Here is a 21,225-nt window from a genome sequence, read left to right as displayed (position 1 = left end):
TCCCAGTTTCTACGTATGATCCGCATATGCAGCAATAGAAGAGATGCAGAGATCCAAATTGACAATTTGTTGACAAAATTTCTCCAGAGGGGATACTCGGCACGCGATTTACAAAAAGAAAAAAAGAAGAGCTTTGGCCATTTCCAGAGATGAAGCACTCCATCCCAAGAGAGATGAGGAGGTTGCAAGAAAAACTATTTGGCCGATGGAGTTTACCACAGGGTCCGGGCACATCACCAAAACTGCAAAAGATCTTTGGCCGAGTGTGACCATTGATCCACTTTTGCCTATGTTCAAAGACTCCAGGTTGGTCCCAGGCTACAGAAGAGGAGCAAATATTAAGGACAAAATCGTTAAAAATGACCTTACCAAGTTTAAAAATAAAACTACAACCAACTTCCTCTCACGTAAACCTGGCAACTTCAAATGCCTAGGATGCACCACCTGTGGCTATCTTGAAACTGGAGATAGCTTCGTGCACCCCAGATCTGGTAAACGTTATAAAATCAATTACCCCTTGACATGCAGTTCATCCTTTGTCATCTACTTTATCCGATGCCCTTGTGGGCTACTATATATAGGGAAGACCTCCAGGACTTTTAAAGAGCGAATGGGTATGCACCGCTCCAGCATCAGACAAGCCCTCGAGGGACGAGGGTCTGAACAGCCGGTGGCCAGACATTTTAGGGAATTGGGCCATTCCATGGCTTCCCTTAAATACAAAATGATTGACTGGGTCCCCCCCAATTACAGGGGAGGAGACAGAAACAAGACCCTGCTACAGAAGGAGGCAAAATGGATGCACACCCTACAGACAGTCCACCCGTTGGGCCTTAATGAGCTCATGTCCTTGAAATGCTTTTTGTGATTATTGGATATCACTTTATTGAGTTTCACCACCGGTGTCGGGGACTAGATTTATTCTGCTCCTTTCCTTTTATTTTTTCATTTTCCATTATTCCCTATACAAACACCTTCCTTCGTTTCTCCTTTTGTTTCCTACCCTAGCCCTTCCTTTATCTCCCTGTCTTGGGTTTTCTTAGTCTGTCTAATTGCTGCCAGATTATGGTTCTCTTTCTGCCCCGGAGATATACAGCTCCTTAAATTGTCAAGCTAGGTGCAGGTATTGACATGCTTGCAGTATCCTGACTCTGACTGTTATGATTCAGATTGCACCAGTTAACATCACATCCCAGTTTAGGAGCTTCTTTAGAATATATTTTCTTGCCCCTACAGTAGGATTATTTATATGTTATTGTGCGCTTGTATTCTGATCATACTAGTTTAGTAGCCACCATTGTGAGTTAATATTAACTATGGCCACTGACATATTGGTTAGTTTGTCGTTTGGTTATTTTTTTGCCATTTATTGTTTTGTTTTCACCGCATGTATTTCTATGTCACTTAGGGTGAGTTGGACGCAGCGCCTCAAGCAGCGCCCAGTACCTTGGCAGCCGACGGGAGACGTCAGGCGGGCGGAGGAGAATGACGTCATCGCGACTCCAGGGAACGGCGCGGCGGGGAGCGCTCGTTATGGTGGAGGGGTAAGTGTATTTAATGTTGTTCTGTACGATGTTGTAGTGTTGTCCTGACGAAGGGAATACAATAAAATTCCCGAAACGTTGCCGTTTAGACCTGTGTGAGGTCGCCTTCTTTTGATGTATGTGAGTGCCGGGCAGAGGGATTTATGTCTCTACAACCAGCGTATATATATATTTTTTTTTTTTATAATGGGTGGGTATTAAGGTAGTGTGGGTATATTTCACAACTGGAGAGACACTTGCTGTCCAGATCTGCTGTAGGCTAATAGGAAGCTATAGATGGGTGGCTGCACATGTAAAATGCAGGGGTTAAAGTGTGTGTGTGTGTGTGTGTGGGGGGGGGGGGGGGGGGGAACTGTCTCGAACTGAATTTCAACACCTCAAAAAAATGACAAAGTCACTCCTCAAGCTCCAAAACAAAGTCCCGCAGCTGCTTGTCCTCAAACGATAGTACAACTGTATACTAGGCAAGAATTCAGAAAAAAAATCAAACAAGATTTCTGAGGCTTTCCCACAGCGCTGGACCTTTGGAATCAGTATAACCAGGATGATTCTTATTCTCAAAGATAAATGCAGTCCACTCCTCCTTAAAAGTTAGCAAAAAAATTTATTCAAAAAACATGAAAAACTCCACACATAAAAAATGGCTTCCATATACCATAAAAAATATATATATATATATATATATAAAAAAAATATAGCAGGGAAAACAGTTCTTTTACACAACCCGGTCACTGTCTCCTAGGGAAATGGGTGATTATTGATGTAACAAACCAGGCCTTTTCAGGGTGACTTGCGATTATGCAAAAAAGGCAAAAAACTCATAGGGAAAGATGTTATTCCCGGGTATCTCCTATGGGGCTTTCTACGTACAGTCTCACAGTAACCTCTCCAAAGGCTTGGAGCAGAGAATAGATAAACAAGACCACTCTCACCCTTCCGCTGTAAATACTGTTAGGGACCTCTCCTTGGATTGGGGACGTCACGGCCTCCCACGCTGCCACTGCGGTCGCCCGTGTGACCCCTTTCCTTTGGATACTGTCTACTCAGGGAAGATGTTATTCTCAGGGACTGCTCTTCCACTGCAGTCTCCTGCCTTCCAGTATCTCTGACTCCACTTGCGGTATTGAACGCAGGAGCTGGATAATGCCAGCCCGTCTCTCACTTCGATTCGCTGGATCTCAGCCGACTGTAATCAGCTATGCGCCTCCTGCTTCCCCCGCGTCTGGTAGTCAGGTTACTTGCGGATGGGTGGTCTATGCGGGACTGTCCGTGCACCTGTCTGACCTAAGTCCCACAGGCGTCGCTCAGCTCACCGCGTACAAGTGATCCTTCTCTCCTCTCCTGCTATCTCCTTAGTTCCTTATCTGCGAATGCAGTGAACCGATCATAAAAGTCCAAGCTGCTGCCGCCAATGCGTTTCTACCCTCACTGGGTCTTTCTCAAGGCACGAATTTCAACGCCTGTTTTGCTGGGGGTCCTCAGTTCCACCGGTACTTGTGTAGTTTCACGGCACCAGCATACCAGTTCCACCGGTACTTGTGTAGTTTCACGGCGCCAGCAGCGGGGCTCGCTTCGCTCGCCCACGCTGCGGGCTCAGTGGCTCGCTACGCTCGCCATGCTGTTTAAAATCAACTCCATACCAACATGGATAGTGGAGGTATGAGCTATCCATGTTGGCATGGAGTTAAGTTACTTTTTTAACATAGTTTGTGGCGAGCGTAGAACCCGGAAGTAGCACGGCGCCATGAAACTACACAAGTACCGTTCCACCTCCATCACAGCCATGCACAGTAATTACAACAGTGAAAAGTGTTTCCTAGGGCTTCCTTTTCTGGCATGGCATATGTGATGTCATACCATCATTTCCCCTGAGGTGAAGAAGAGAGGAGAGGAAGTTGCTGGAGGGACAGAGGTAGATATGTGTATTAAGAGCACTTACTGTGGACATTTTGTGTAAGGGGTACTACTGATTTGGGCATTATGCGTAAATGGTCAATACTTCTATATAGACAGTGGCATAACTAGGGCTCCGCAGCCCTAGCGGTGGCAAAGGGGACCGGCGTCACAGGGGTGAAGGACAGGGCTGGCCCAGTCACTTACTGAAAATTTGGCACTATCGGTGAGCCAATCAGAGCTCAGAGCTCTGCAGCCAGTCAGGCAGCCACAACCCCTGATTTACTGTCGAACCACGAGCTCTGGTTGGCTTGTGAGTCAGCAGGGTCCGGGACCAAGGAGCAGGAGAGCAGAGGCGGGCGGAGACCGAGGAGAGCAGCCTCAGCAGCGGTCAGAGACCAAGGAGAGCAGTGGCCGGGGACCGAGGAGAGCAGCAGCAGTGGCAGCTGCAGACTGAGGAAAGCGGCCCCGAACCAGGGAGCAGGAGAGCAGTGGCAGCAGAGGAGCAGGAAAGCCGTGAGGCAGGTGCCGGGGAATGGGAGACCCACTGATCATGGTTAGAATGAGACCTGCCTCCTCTCCCCACTCTCTCCTTATCAACCTGTCATTTCGCTCCCATTAAGTTACCCCCTCTCGGACCCCGGTTAGCTCATCCTATCACCTCACACCCTCAAACCTCTGGCGATTATCATGTGTAATGTGAATATGATTGTGCTACAATATGGCATAATTTGAATTGGGGTACTATTGTGAGGCTGTTGTCCCTTTATAAAGTATGGGCGGTAAGCACAAATTTTGTAGTTTCCAGGGGTTGTTGAAAACCCTGGCACTGGCCGGGTTCCGCCTAGTGGGGGGAGTGAGGAGGAGGAGCTGGGGGGAGGGGGGGTTGGGCAGTGGCAGGGGAAATGAGTTCCACTTTTTCATCCAGGACCACTTTAAGCACTGGTAAAATGTATGTATTTGGATTGCCAAGCAGGATAGTTATAAATAGTTATCCATATAAACAATAGGATACCTTCTAACATAAGAACTACACAAGGCTGTAAATTCCCACAGGAATTTAATGTTGCAGAATTAACCTAGATAACAGAACATGCACAAAAGTCACAACAGACTCACAGTATATCTAGTAATCTAGAAATCACATAACATGCTAGCAGTCCTTTTTTAATCTTTCAAGTTTTTAATTCTGAGCACCACACCATTACATATATTTTAAATATTTTGTTGTCTTATCAGAAATATTACATTTTTGTACGGATTATATCAAAATTGAATAGATTTTTTTTATCAGTGCACCAATAGAGACACCCTTTCCGCTTCAACCATTGCCCCAATAAATAATTCCTGATTGCTGTGATACGTTGCAATTAGGCAATACACTTATCAGACAATACATGTGGGGCATAATAAATATGTCCCAATGTTTTCAACTCCCTGCTGGGTTTTCTAATGTGGTGTAACATCAAAAAGGAATAGGTTTCATCACCTTTGCAAAGACATTTTAAGTAAACTTGCAAACAGATTTAGAATAGGTTTTGCAAGCTGTGTCATCATCCCCATTATCTGACACTAGTATCACGACAATCATCTACCATATTAGATGATGACATAGATGATAATTATTATTGTATTTGTAGCATATTAAGAAAGCCCTTGGAGCTGCTTCTCAATAAACACTGACTGCATAATTGTACAGTACATCTAAATAAGACTCTAATGCAATCCGTGTACTGAATTTACTTCATCAATGTAATGAATACAGAAGAGACTGCCTTGCAGAGATACTATTATTGCACTAGATGTTGAAGGTCTTTTTAAAGCTAATTATAATAGGGGATATAATAAGACTGAGGCTTTAAAACTGTACTCAAATCAATCATTTCAGCATTGCTTTTGTATTTTTTGACAATAATGACCAGAACAACTTATAGTAATTATGCATATAGCACCTGCATGTTCTGTAGCGCATAACTAAAAAAAAAAAAAAAAAAATTACTACTACTGCCAGAAAAAGAATCCATCCGCACAGTAGTGAATGTTCTCCTTTGCAACACCTTTTGATTGTGATATTTCCTGTATTTTCTATATCTAACTCTGTGCTCAGCTCTCCCTTTACCCAGACACACGCATGGATTGGGCAGCCAGGAAACAAGGGACAAGAAACGCCCTAAATGGAGCAATAAGTCAGGTAAACTGTGTTGGTCAGGCTATATCTACTGGCAGTCCCCGAAAGCAAGCACTCGGTTCCAACAGCATTCAGAAACTCCTCCGGTTTCAGCTCACGTATGCTGACACATTATCAGACTCAGCCAGCGGCTATGTTGAGGCCACGTCTGCCACCACAGGACAACCAACTGGACTCTAGCACAGATGAGGGGGACCACATAGAAAATAAGTATCCACGCACAGAAAAAATCCCAACACCTTTGGACAAAGACCAAGACACAGGAATAGTTATGGCCATTGACCGTCGATGATCCAAAATCATCAATGGTCTATGACCAATGTTAAATAGTTTTGCCACTGATGGGAGAGAACCAGATGGTTTCTCATCAACGATGTTGCACAAGCAATGAATACGCACATGCATATATATGTGTGTGTGTGTTTTTTTTCTTTTACAAAGTGCAGGAATACTGAGTTTAGCTCCACCCCTGACATTTTAAGAAAGATCATTGACTTGCAGTTTGCTGAATTGTAAAATAGGGCTGACCATCGGTGGGTGAAACAATTGATTGTTCCTCTGCAGAGGGTTTGATGGCCAACATCAATAGGTAACCCATAGATGGCAATCCCTACACAGAAATGTACACACAGTGAGAGGGGACTGCCACCTAGGAGGATGTAACCTTCACATATGACAGCCAGATGACATCATACGTCACATTGCCGCATTCTGTCCCGCATGCCTAAACTGATCTAATGACTGGTGGCAAAGATTGGCACTGGAGTCAGTCTCAGCAGATAATGACTTGTATTGCGCTAGAGTGTGGATCTGAGAGACTGGCATGCTCTCATTTGGGAGCAAAATTAGCATTTAAGCTCGCTATGCAAATGAGGGCCTCTCCAAGATTTTGCTAAAGGGCCAACAAAGTTCTTGCTATGCCCCGATAGGCACCACCCTCCTGGTTGTGCCCATAGGGAGTCTACTACTCTCTCGGCTGCATGCATATTCAGGAATATAGGTGTATCTAAAATGTGTTTTGCTTGCATTTTTGTAAACCCAAACAGTATGTGTACATTTTATGCTTTTCACATAAGTTCAAACTGTACAGTTAAAGTTTGAATAAGGATTAAACTTGTACCTATATTACATCTCAGTGTACACGTGTGCCTTAAGAAGTTTCTACATGTGTAAAAACTGCTTCTATTTAAAAATCCAAGATAAAACTATTTAAATAAGCTGGTGACGATATGTAACCTGCCCGTGTTTTGATTCCCTCTGTGTAAAACCCTAATTGCATAGCCCATAACTTTATATGACTTAAATATTGCCAAACTGCTTGCAAATATGTATGCAAGAAAAAGTATAAAAGGTTGACCATTTATATGTACTAGCAATGTAAAAATGGATAAAAGGATTAAAATCACATAATTTTAATGTTCTGTGTTCATAAATTGGTACAGTAGTCTGGTTCTACAGCATGTACCATAATGATCTCCATAAATTCTGCAATACTGCAGGGGAATTACCAATCACAACCATCCATCTATAATATTTATTATAGCTTGTGATTGGTCCTCCCCAATTATTACTTGACCCGGGATATTAACTAAGGCTTTTAGAGGAATAAAGGTGACAAAAATGCTGCAAGTAGGACGTAATGCAAATTCCGTTTTTGTGATGAAATACAAAAACAAATTATTGCAAATATTGTCTATTTGCTGCATCACTGCACCTGCACTTGTGGTACAAGGAAATTATTATGCAAAAAGATGGCATATTTATGAATGTGCACAAAAAAATGGGAGATCATCTACTACAGGAAGATCATGGTAACTTTAGGTTTGTGAAAGTGTTGGATCTCTTACACCCATAATCACAAAATGTCATATAACATAGTAAAATCTTTCTGCTACTCATAAAGTATATTTTTAGTATTGCAAATGTCACCCAGTCTTGTAACTCAGCTGCAAACACAAGCAAATACCAAAAATGTATAAGATTTTATGGGGTTAATCCGTGACAGTGGGTGCATTTTATGGAGGGCCAGAGTCTCAGAAAAGTGTTCTCTGTCCAATAGGGCTCCAAACTATTTTGTGCAAAGTCAGGCTGATTTTTGCCCATGAATGTTGCTAGTTCGGGCTCCGATGCCTGTGTTAAAACACTGTGGAAATTGCACTTTGCATCCTTCACAAACAACAGGATTAAAAAACAGTCTATCATAACTCTATGAAAGTCTTACTTAACTAAGTGACAAAACAAAGTGTTGATATAGTTGGGTATGGGATAGAACAGGCAAAAAAATATATCAGTTATATAACCAATTTGTGCACAATGTTACTTTTTAAGATTTATTTAAAGGCTGAGATAAACGGTGGATGTTAAGCCACTGGAGTCAGTATGTGGACCCCCAATTAGTGTAGCATGTACCCAGGGGTGGATCCAGGATAAAATGACAGGGGGGGCACCATGATAAAAGAGGGTTTGGGTGGGGGAAGGGCGGTGTTAGTGGTGCCAGTGTACATGCTAAGAGAGTGGCAGAGAGGGTGGCAATGGGATTAAAAATAGGCCCTGGCATTTAAAGTATGCAGGCCCACCATGGCGACAAAACTGAAGGATGTAGTTGTGCGCGAGCCAAAGGCGCGCTCCGGAAAAGGGGGTGTGTCCTTGAGTGTAGTGTACCACACCATATACAACTTCTACATATTATGCAACAAAACAATAGACCCCATTATACTTGCCCCTTACACATGATGCCAAATGGAATGAGCCAAAAATCACATAATGCCACATGGATTGTGTCAAAATTCACATACCACACGGATTGAGCCAAAATTCATAAAATGCCATATGGATTGAGCCAAAATTCACATAATGCCACAGGGATTGAGCCAGAATTCACATAATGACACACAGATTAAGCCAAAATTCACAATATGCTTCATAAACAGGGACATTGTCTGCCAAAGGCGCGCATTAAACATTTACACCATAATGTCCATTACACGTTAAGTTACACGCCATTATGTCCATTATGTATTATGCCAAACACCATAGTGCCTATTAAAAATTATGCTACATAAGTGCTGCTTATCTACATTCTCATTGCCAAGGGTTCCATGCTCATTGCCTTGTGGGATTACATGCTCATTGCCAAGGGGGAATACATGCTCCTGGTAAATGGGGACAGCCGCCGCCAGGCAGAAGTGATAGCCACTGACAGTGGCAGAGCCTGGCTGTATTTAGGTCCCGGCTATTTTAAATAATACCCCTTTCACACCAGGAAATGCATTCCCAGGTTGGCCCCTTTTACACCAGCCTAGTCCCTACATTTTCTGGTTTGAGGGGGGAGAGAAAACCACCCCTCCCCCTCCTTAACCAGTTATCTCATTTAACCGGTTATATCTTCGGAACCAACTGACCCATTTACATGAAACAAGTATCATATTGAAGAACTTTTGAGTGGGCTTTGAATGATTTTGGTCTAGTGAAACTGGAATGTTTGGTTCCAGAGTAATCTGCCCTCAAAGAACATGAACAGCCATGAAATTACATTAAAAAATAAATAAAAAAAAACGTTTATCCGCAATATCTCTGGAACCGATATGGACCAACCTGGTATAATATTGAAGGCCCAGCGATTTAGAATTGAATGAGATCAACCACAAGCTTCTGTAATGCCAGGGGAGGAACTGGCAGCCGTCGGAACCTGGTGGGGGTCGGAATTATATTATCCTATGGGGGAAAAACATTACAGCTTTGCCAGGCAATATCTCCGGTTCCCAGGTGGCTAGAGACACGGGGCTGGGCTCATTGAAAAGCCCTGGTCCTCAGCTACAAAATTATAGGGGGCACGTGCCTGGGTGCCTCCCTCCCTGAGTCCGCCAATGCATGTACCCGCATAAGTCTTACATACAAGGTATACTAATCAGGGGCTTTTGCTGGCAATAGCTCTGTATCATCACCATCAGTCCTCAGGAGGCTGTATGTGAGGCTCTGTGTGGAGGGGTCCCATGTCCCATGTACTGCCCTCAGTGAGAGTCAGCAGCAACAGTTGTATACGCACCTCACTACCAACAGATTGTCGCCAGTTGTGGGAAGGTGACGTTTGCACTGCTCAAAACAAGTCAACAGGCGACCATGTCTCTATAGAAGTAACTAGAACATTGCAGTACATGTTTGCTGTGTACCATGTTAGACTTAAGTAAGCACCGTTAATTAGTACTTATTTGGACTATTATCCATATATGTAGGTCTGAGAGCTATAACTTATTTTTTTTAATCATTTTGTTTTTGTGGTTAACTGACTTCCATTATTACCAACTTACAGCTGAGCTAAACCCGGTACTGCAGCTAGCATTATAATAAAATGCAATATTGCCTATATGCACTACTGCACATATTTTAGGTCAATCTGAATGATTGACCCTTGGCTACATTAAGTTACTGTACTGTAAATATTCCATTCCTGGGGATGCGGTCGGCCGGTCAACAATAGAAAAGGTCAACATTCAATAGGTCCTTCACGATTGGTCGACAGGCCATAAAAAAGTCAACATATCTTAGGTTAACGTGGGAAAACGTTCGACACATTGAATGGGTCGACATGGGAAAGGTCCACATGAAAAAAGGTCAACATGAGTTTTTCACCAAAACAGGTGGTTTTTCATACTTTACTATCCAAGTGGACATAGAGTAAGATTTTAATAGTGTGCCAAGAGTAGCAAGCCATGCGAGGGCATGCAGTACACTTACATGGCGTCCATGTCGACATAGACACTAAAACTTTGAAAACCGCATGTTAAACTTTTTCATGTTGCGCTTTTCCATGTCAACTCATTGCTTGTGTCGACCTTTTCACCCTGCCGACCTAAGGTATGTAGACCTTTTTCATGTGTCGACCTATGGCCTGTTGACCAATATGACCCATAACCCCATTCCTTTTCCACCCCAGACACCCCATCCCGTGACACCCCCTCTTTCCTTCCAAGCCATCAATGAATGGGAATAATGATGTGTTTCTGCATAGTCTGAACATCTTATTATTAATTATTATTTATATAGGGCATCACAGTAAATCAGTCTAGTTTTTGAGATATTTTCTGGTATTTACAGCAGAGAAGCGACCTTGCTAGCAAGTATAAAATATATACAGCTAAAAGAATATAACGTTGGCTTTAAATGGACTGTTTTAGGTTTTCTGCATCACATGCACCACTATACACATTAATGTTTCAGTTTTGCATTTTCTATATGTTCTATAAATGTAACTGGAGAGGAATACAGGAGCAGATTAATTCCCAATACCCATTTCACTGCCCCAGATGACTTCATTCCAATGCATTGGATATGAATCCCCTCTAGCGCTATGGCCTAGATTCATCAAAGAGATAAATATTTAAACCACACTATATTTTATATCATTTTCTAAAAGTGGCTTTTTTCTTTTTTTACCAATCTGCGTAACAGAAACATACTCAAAGAATATGCAGCAATGTAACTCTTGAGAGATAATCAATGTAATTGTAGGCACAGCATATGAAATAAATTAATCTTTGAAACCTATAAATAATGTATAAACAATACAAATGAACATATTTAAACAATATTGATTTTATTTATAAACTGTATATAGTTGCTAGCATAGAAACTTTCATAGGGAAATGTGTGCCACCTTTTTATGAATGTCAGTAACCTATTAATACATGACAGCTCACAGAACCTTTCAATGCTAAAAATGAGAACGCTCAGTCCCTACCAGTTTCACTCCGTAAATAGATAGCTGAATAATACAAAACATGCCCAGAATGATACTGAGGTGGATGGAGAATCTACTTTAGATCATTCTTTAAATTGGTCAGTGTCCTACTCTGTCCTTAGCCTGTACTTAATGTTTAGAAACTTAGAGTGTGTACACACGGTTCGATGTTCTGTGCGATCCGATGTACGATTCGATGTTTTGTCCGATTTTTACTTTTCCCTTTTTTTTTCTCTACTCCTTAAGATATGCCTTAAGATATGCTTAAGATTTGGACTTTTTACCATACAATTTGCTATGCGATTTCCTATTTGATTTACTATGCGATTTCCTATGTGCCTTAAGATTTGCTTAAGATTTTGACTAAGCGATTTTGACTTAACAACAGGATGACTGACAGGGCCCTGGAAATCGTATAGCACATCGCATCTTAAGCATATCGCAAGGCACATACAATGCATGCGATATGCTTGCGATTTGTGCTAGATAGAGTGTGCTGCCCACTCTATCTCCCCTCCGATCTCTCCTTAAACGGGAGCGCGCATCGGGCTAGGAAGCCCTTACAATGCATACAATCAGTATGCGATATGTATGCGATATGGCTTCCGATGTTGACGATATCGTCAACATCGGAAGCCATATCGAACCGTCTGTACACACTATTAGGATGTATACGTTTACAGTGACTTATATTTACTCTGTGGGTACAGTATAAAGCGCCAGATGCACTAAGCTTCAGAAAGTGATAAAATGGAGAGTGATAAACAACCAGTGCATAACTGCCATGTTACAGACTGGGTTTGAAAAATGATAGGTAGGAGCTGATTGGTTGGTTGTTTATCACTCTCCATTTTATCACTTTCTGAAGCTTGATACATCTGGTCCAAAGTGAGATAAATATAACTGGAGTACAATGGTGTAATTATTGTTTAATCACAAAATACATGCCTGTGTTATGCATGGAATACCCCAGAAATGAGGGTGGAACAAACCCACCCAGTTCTGATTTCAGCATCATATCATTACTGTACTAGTATAAATGTAGTAATCAGAGGCGTAACTATTATTAAATCTCCCCCCCCGCCGCACAGTTTGGCAGCGCCCCCCGCCGCACAGTTTATCAGCGCCCCCACCCCCCGTTTATACCTCCGCTGGTACCTGCCGCTGTGCTGCATCAGTCCCGGCCGGGTCTCCCTGCTCTCCCAGCTCCTGCTAATAAAAAACTGACACTTAGAAAATGGCTGCCCCCATACAGCAGACCATTTTTAAGGATGCTAGAGGAGGCGCAGGCCTCCTCTAGCATCCTCAAAAACGGTCTGCAGTATGGGGGCAGCCATTTTCTAAGTGTCAGTTTTCATTAGCAGGAGCCTGGAGAACAGGGAGACCCGGCCGGGACCGCAGACTGATGCGGCACAGCGGCAGGTACCGGCGGCATTAAGTGGAGGCAGCGTGTAACAATAGCCCCGCAGCCCCCCCGGCACCCTCACTTACTAAGCGCCTCCCCGCCACCGTGGGGGCTGCGGGGCTCTAGTTACGCCACTGGTAGTAATCATAATGAGTAGCAGGAAAATACTATAATCCATAGCAATTACCTCTAACACCATTTCCTATTGTTTGTTTTATTGTACTACTGTGAATTTGTGTCGCTCCCCACGGTTCAAAAGGGTTTACTGGATCCAAACTCTGAGGTTGAGTCTGACCCATTCGTATGGGTCTGAATTCCTGTGCGCGCGCAGGCGCAAATATGCACACATGCAAAACCTCTGTGCGAAGGCCTTCGGTGAGTATCACTTGCAGAGGTTTTCACACAGTAAGGGGAGGGCCAGGGGTGGTCAGGGTTCGGCAGCAGGGGAATGTCCAGTGCTTCGATGCCTGAATGGGGCGGGCGGCTGACATAACATGACGTTAGCGCCGGCCTGAATTCGGGCTGCAGTTGTCATCTGAAAAGTAATAAATAAATAAATAAATAAGTATTGACTCATTTTTCAGACCAAAGGCTGCAGAAATCATTTGGTGGTCAGTGACCATCGAATGATTTCTCTCCCATTTTTGCCAGGGGAGGTATTTAGACGGGCGGCATGTGTAATAAACTTGTACCTTTCTCTATGCGTTTTTTTGAAACATTCTTTTTATAGATGGACAAGAAGTCCCAGCAGGCCCATTAATGCTGGAACTTGTGGTTTGCCAAGTCCCAGCATGTGGGGGAGGCCTGCTGGGACTTGTAGTTCACCTGTATAAAGCAATGTTTTGTATGGATGATTTATCCCTATGAGGCCGGCTTCCATAGCCCTTGGACGCTGGTGACAGCCCCGGGCTTCAGCCCTGGACGGGTGAAGCCTGTGTGGGGGGGGGGGGGACTCATTTATTGGGGGGTCCCCACTCCCCCAGATACCCCATCCAAGGCTGACCAGCCACGGTGCTCATGGTACGGCCGGAGGACCTTATGTAAAAAGTTTCCCCCGGCTGTGGCATGACACCGCGGGCTGTTGGAGCCTGGTGCTGGGTTTAAAAATATGGGGGACCCCCAGTTTATTTGTCCCTCGTATTTTTGGAACCAGGACCGGCTCAATGAGCCTGGGGATGGTTATGCTCAGGAGGGGGGACCCCACGCCATTTTTTTTTTATTATTTAACTTTTACACATTTTTTAAGACAGAACCATGCACAGATCTTAATGATCTGTGCATGGTTCAGTCAAATTTGCCTGTCAGAACCTGGTCTGCATGTGTGGCGATTTTTAGTTACATTTTCCCGAATTTGCATCTCATTAAATATGCGATTTCGGGAAAAAGTATTGGCAGAAAAAAAATCAAATCCCATTAAATGTCACCCCTAGATTCTACCCCATAGTGACCCGGGAGACCACTTATGCAATAGTGCTGTACCAGAAAAATTTGCTTTGCTTTTACCAACTTGACCAATATAAATCTGTAATTTTATGGCCTTATTTAATTGTTATTGGTGGAATTGCACCACATATTTTCTTAATGTAAAAGTGTTATTTTCAAAACTCATATACATTTCAAGATTTTCTTCTATAAAAAAAATCCTCAGTAAAGAACATATAACATTCAAATATTCCCTTAGGCACTATGCACAATGAAAGTGTAATGCTAGAAAATCTGACTGAAGATGGAAATCTAATGGCTACATACCAAGGACAGTTTGGGGCATTAAGAATTGGCATAACTACATAAGTGAAAAGTAAATGACTCAAGTCAAGGTTAGCTGGAATGCTCAATGAAGTAAAGGCTGAAAGAGTCATTGTTTTGGATATTTTGTGTGTTATGGATAAAGTCAGATGTAATGATGACCTATCTATGAGCAGCCAACAGCAATTCTAAATGACTAGATCATCTCGATAGCCATGCCATGTGCCCCTCTTCATGCCAAAACATACAAAATTCCTGTCATTTCTCCCAAGGTAAAACACAAAATGGTAGAGGGTGGAACGGAGAGACAAAAAATCATCAGTTTCATACAATCCATTAGAACTGTATTTTATGCCTAGTTAATGATTTAGAACAATACTTCATTTTCCAATTAATGAATAAGCTAAACCAAAGCTGAATATTTTGTTCTTAAAAATAATTAATACTGTTTTAAATTGGACTTAATATCGCTAAACAGGGCTGATATATTCTAGATTTATAAATATACATAAGAAATAATGTATTACTATTTAATGAATATCTACTCTGAAGGAATTATAAGAGGATAATACTAGTACAAACAGTAGTTCCATAAGACTAAGTTCAGCATAGCCTGTGATTAGCTTATTAAATATTTAGAATGCTATAAAGCAGTTGTACTTATTTTAATGAACATTAAAGTTTTACTTATTTTCATTGTTATAAATTGAAGGTTCTTTTTAATCAAATGCTTTGACACCAAAATGGGAGCTACAGATGGAGTGGGTCTCTTCTTTGCAGGGGATGGCGATGGCGACGCCAGCCGCCATCCCCCATCTGTATCTGCGAAAGGGGACGCTTCCGACGGCTTTCCCTGGGTCCCCGCCGGCTTGTCGTCGGTCACCCGGGGTCCCCACCGCCTCCCCGCACCCCCCCTAACTCTGTCCGTCTCCCTGAAGCGGAGATGGACAGGGTTCCCGTCACCCCGCCGCCCAGAAACTGAGACGCGCGTGCGACGCACGCGTGTCTCAGTCAGATGGACGCCAGGCTGCTGGCGGATCGCCAGCGGTGACGTTCTGGCGATTCGCCAGCAAGAGGGAGCCCGGCTCCATCTGTATAAGTAATCCCGAAAAAACATGTTAACATTGAAAATGAGTTTAGAAGAATTGCAATACAATTTATTTCAGATTTATATCTGCATATTGTTTATGGTTTAATAAGTGAATTATGTGACCTCTATGGACTATGAGAATGGTTCCGAAACGTTTTTTGAATCAAAGCGCCATAGAGAATCAGTTTTTTTTTTTTTCATAGCACTCCTGGGCAAAAAGATTCTTATTGTGAAATTCAGAAAAACATAGTAAGTAAATTGTGTTTGTCATCCTTGGGTTCAGTAATGTGGTGAGGGACATGATTTGTATCTCTTTGTCCATATATTTTATGATTGCCAGCTTCCAGCACTGGTTTTACCATTGACCATAAGTTATTTGAATTGGTCCTGGACAACCAATCCAGGGCACCCCTGCAAGGTCCCGAAGACACACCAAGGTGTCAAAGCACCCAGCTTGTTAACCACTGGACTAAGAGAAGGGTAGCTCACCATGAATTTTAAAGGTCCATACACACTGGTGATTATGCCCAGCGATGATCGCTATGGCATGCAAATAGGCCCTAAAATGGTCCCTAGATTTTACTATGCATGTTTAAAAATACATCATGGCCACAATAAAGGGATACACAAGATGCTATATGTTACTCCTGGCAGAAAATACCATGACTAAGAATGTCGTTTTATCACTGCCCTCCCTTAAGCTCAGCAATATTAACCACTCGGTGTCCAACCCTTCCTCCCCCAGATGGTGATGCCCCCTTAAAGCGAGTGACCAGTGGGGCAGCTCCCCCAGGCAGAGCTTCCTCCTCTCTGTTTTTTTCCACTGCCAACCAGGATATGTCCTGGACCTAGGCAGAGACCAGCATCATATATGGATGGGTATACTGGGCCCTGCCCCAGCTGGCACCTGTCGCCCTGAAGTGACTCTCACAGCATCACTGGGACCCAGAAGTAGACACGGGTGATGCCACTGCTGTTTGGAACAGGTAAGTAACCATTACACCACCAGGGACATTTTTTTCAACACGTCATTATGTCAACATATCTTCCAGGTAGACATGATGAAGGTTGACATGGTCACCCTCAACATGCTGATATGCTGCATATTGACAGTTTGACCATGATGACTGTTGTCCAGTTCTACCACATCAAAGAGGAAGAGGGGGATAGACTTGTTAGTAAAGGAGAAAGGGCTGCCATGTCTAACTACTGTTTGACTGAAATATTATTGATTTGATATTATTGCTCCTGATTTACAACTACATTCCCTCTAGATTTATAGGGGTATTAGCTGAAAGAGTTTATGGTTAAATTGCATTGTATGGACATAATCTTATTAATGACATATCATGAATCAGCTCACATGGTACATATTGCATAATATTGTACATAATAATCAGAACATAATAAAATAGTAATACTGCATAGACTCTTTATAAACATTTCCCACAACTAATGTGCAAATAGGATACAACCTACTACAGGCTCATTTTAAACATGATTAAACAAATCCTGTAAGGACAACCATGAAAAATAAATGAAACTCATTCTTCTAATTGGGAGATTTTTGGTGCATGTTTAATAATTGATGACATTATTTTATAAATAATAAAGATAATCATTACAGAAATCATTGTTTCTAGTAGCTATTTTATCAGTATATCTTGCAGCATCCTGTTTTATTACTTTATCCATCCATTTCTGAATTTCAAACAAGTCCTGCTGAAGTGAATACTGAACAGCATAACTCACGCCTAGGACAGAGTTATTCAGTGATAAAACACAAGCAAACTCTAAAGTAAATATGGGGCCTATAAAAGCAGTGTCTTTCATACAAAACCAATGCACTTGCTGAAACAGCAACTTTAAAAAGACAACCAGTTTTATAATAAAAAGCTCCTATATATTTAAAGTGTCATATAAACATAATATACAGACAGTTATGTACTCTTGTATTGGTGGTTTGCCTATTTGCTTGGATTGATGGATCATTGGTTGTATTTATAACTATACAGTTAATAGGATTGGTTTCCATGGTTCACAGCAAGATGATTTCAAATGTATAAAAGAGAAAAAACATAAAAATCCCCTATATCCCTCATTTTTCTGTAATGGATTGTCCTCATTATATCTACAAACAAAAGGACAATGACTCATTCTTGACTCACTCTGTTGAACTCTGTGAATATACAATATGTAAAACATTCTGCACTATGTCTGCATCTGAGCAATCCATTGTATAGCCCAGTGATTTTCAACCTTTTTACCTTGCGGCACACTAAATAAGATTTTAAAATTGCCAAGGCACACCATGAGATCCCCACAGGGCAGAATACATTGGCCCCCACAGGAAAAAAAACAAACCTATTGGCCCCATATAAAAAATAATCACACTGGTCTTCACAGGTAACAAAAATAAGATACATTGGCCCTTTACATGAAAAGAAGAGACCAGTAACCAACAGTTGAACTGGTGGTGGCTGTAAACTAGTTTGGGCATCTCTAGATCTGGGGGCACACTTGAGAACAGCTTAAGGCACACTAGTGTGTCACGGCACAGTGGTTGAAAAACACTGGTATAGCCTAACTGCAGATACAAGCTCTTAAGGAATCAACACAGCCTTACTTACATCATCCTACCAATGCAATTCTTAAATATACTTCAGATATTGTACCGTAGGAACTATTTATAAAAACTATTATTATGTTAATAAGTTATAGTTATAATTGCATCATTCAGCATAATTGATGCTTCCAAAAGAAATTCAGCAAGAACTATAAATCACAGAGTCACCTGTGCATTCCCACTGGGCACTTGGGAACCTGAGTATCACTTATGTCCTGCATTTATGTACTGAACTGTGCACCATCTACTGCATTTGCATATGCTGTGTACAGACTGCACACTGATACTACCCACAGATCCTACTTAGCTCATCTAGAAATTGATGAGCACAATATTAGCAAACATTTCCTGTTATGCTGTTATCTTGTATATACAATTATCCACAGTGGAAATCACTATTCCTGTGTTTGTGTATGCATCTTACATATACATTCTATATGACATTTTCTCACAACATATCATTACTAATTGTCCTGATCATCACACCTATAGTATGATACTTTGATGTAGCCAAAAATATAGAAATATGATTAACATTAATTGGAATATGAGCAAATGACATGAAAACAGATCAGAAGAGATACAGTATTTGTTAGAACTAAAACCATAGAAAAGTGTGTATAGAAGGGACTAGACTGAAAATGAGTTATATAGCCTCATCTCATTCCCATCGGCATACAGCTCATGAATATGCAGATATATAATATTCTGTCCATGCTGGATGGACAAATAATTACCCTGTGCGGTATACATCCACTGAGTACACTAAAAAAACAGACTTTATCGCAGGAGATCTAGGAAATCAATGTGTGACTTCTGTGAGATTGAAACATTTATGGCTAGAAATGACACTGTCCATCAGTCCTGTCAGGACTCTATAAGGATGCCCATAAGTCATGGCATCCACACAAGGTGGTACTGTCCAAGTTAGAAAGTTGTTGCTCTACTTCCAATTACCACCCCCCCCCCCCCCATAAATGTATATAACTATGTATTGTACTTCTTCGTATAGAAAATCTTGTAAAAATATTCAAATATAGAACAAAGTATTGATTTCAAGTTAGATACAATGTCTGAAACAATATACAAGTTAAAACAACAACAATGATGCTAAGGTGACTAAGTAAAGTGTGTGAATGCTATTGTATGTCTATATCCCTGCAGAAGGTAAATTAGAGGTAAGCATACTTCCAGCATTGCATGGAGTGTGTGTAGTGTGTGGTGTGGTGTGTCTGCAGTGAGTGAGTTAGAGGGAAGGTGTATGAGTATGACTACTGCTATTAGTACTGTGTATGTGCTAATAAAATGCCTACTACATTCTGTAGAGGCCAGGTAACGTTAAAGTGGCCCTTTGACAAGGATATTGGTTTATCAGTGCTAGCCACAGTAATACAAGCACTATGACAGTACAGTAGCCTTTCTATTGCCCCAGCAGGCATAACACTGTTCTGACTGCAACAATTTACCAGTGACCCAGCTCTGGCATGGAGGCAGTAGGTTCCACAGCCTTGTGAAATGCCCTCTGCTATCTGAATGTTACATCCCCAGGTCACTGCAGTTCTCACATCTTCTCAACTGCTCCAACAAAACTATATCCAATTATGCACAAAAGACGTCTAATGATAATGGTATAGTGCAGCACAGGCACAGCCTCTCTACATGCTAGTATATTCTGTAGGATGTTCTGACTTACCAGCAAGGCTATGTAGCTGCACAGAGCGGAGCCCCAGCACACGGCGGCTGCTGCAGCAGCTCCCGGCTGTATCCTGGGAAGATGCTGCTGCTGGCAGTGTAGGTGGAGCAGGGTGAGCGGCGGAGAAGCTGCTGAGCGGTGACACACAGGAGCCGGAGCACGGGATTCGCTCCCTGCATCTCCCTGTGAGACCGGAGCCAGGTGCAGGGCACACACTCCCGCAGAGAGGCTCAGGCACGTCACTCACTCAGCCAGCAGCACTAGTAGCAGCACACACTCACTAGTGCCTGGCTGGCTGCTCCTGAGCGGGGGGAGGAGGTGTCTCCCAGCCTCCCTGACACCACTGGCTGCTGCGCTCTTGTCCCTGGTGGGGGAAACTTCTGCACCGGACTGCGCTGCCATATATGCGTCCAAACTTCTGATCGTGTCAGTAAATCTCGGGGTACGAGTGTGCATGTACCGAGGGGCCTTACTGACACTTGCTTGGTCCTCTAATTTGCGATCTCACAATGTGGTAGTAGAAAAGCACCAATGTGCCCAACTCCTGAGCTATTCCTCACCTGGAATATGTTCTAGTTACTTGTTTACTGCTCTAAAAAAATCATTGTGCCCATTGATGTTTAGTTTTTGGCTTTTCAGTATTTTCGATGGGTAAAGTATAATACCTGCATGGTAATCCATGTGATGGGCATTTTCGTTTTTTTCCCAAACCTCCCCAAGGAATCCGAATTATCTCTAATAAAATATTTACAGTTTTGCTGCACAGAAGGCTTACTGCTAATTATATAAGAGCTAATCACTAAAGTTATGTAACCAGCGTCCCAGCCACTATCACAATGAACCAATCTACAACATAACTAACCACAGCTAATGGATACAGTTAGCAGCAATTACAGCTGGCAGAGTACTCAGACACGCCACCTAGCGGCTGCCAGCATATTAGTCATGTCATTACAAGTCTGTATTAAGACTTGTAATATACATATCTTGGAAGCAAACGATTTCAGATCATGGATTAACAACATCACATAATGATTTGCTTCTTTTTGAATTCAATATATGGTTTATTAACTCATTATTTGCTGCTGAGGCTTTTCTCACCAAATGCTCAGACGATTTTTCGGCATCTACGCTTGTCACATTATAATGTATCTCTGGTATGCGGTACCCATATGAAATGTACTGTGTACAGGGGATGCATTCAGCATCCTGGCAGTGGGGATGCCAGCATTCACAACAGAGATCCCGGCATCCCAACTACCGCCAGGAGACTAGCACTGGAATTCCAACACCAATGAGGATG

General features: G+C 42.3%; 1 protein-coding gene across 3 annotated transcripts in view; it reads right to left on the bottom strand.

The window, feature by feature from the left end:
* The window catches only part of HS3ST5 (heparan sulfate-glucosamine 3-sulfotransferase 5), a 312,296-nt gene extending 291,569 nt beyond the window's left edge, over positions 1–20,727 (bottom strand). Inside the window, exon 1 of one of the 3 annotated variants that reach the window (XM_083176864.1) lies at positions 19,923–20,727. The gene's annotated coding sequence lies outside the window, so the exon portion shown is untranslated. Of the gene's footprint in view, positions 1–19,695; positions 19,718–19,922 lie in introns of those variants that run through there. The other 2 variants (XM_083176863.1, XM_083176865.1) reach the window with 2 other exon arrangements.
* Between the last annotated feature and the right edge of the window lie 498 nt (positions 20,728–21,225).

This window comes from Crinia signifera, chromosome 3, assembly GCF_055691185.1.
Source record: "Crinia signifera chromosome 3, ASM5569118v1, whole genome shotgun sequence".
NCBI lineage: Eukaryota > Metazoa > Chordata > Amphibia > Anura > Myobatrachidae > Crinia > Crinia signifera.
Note: the sequence above shows the minus strand (reverse complement) of the source record. Positions and strands in the feature narration are given on the sequence as shown.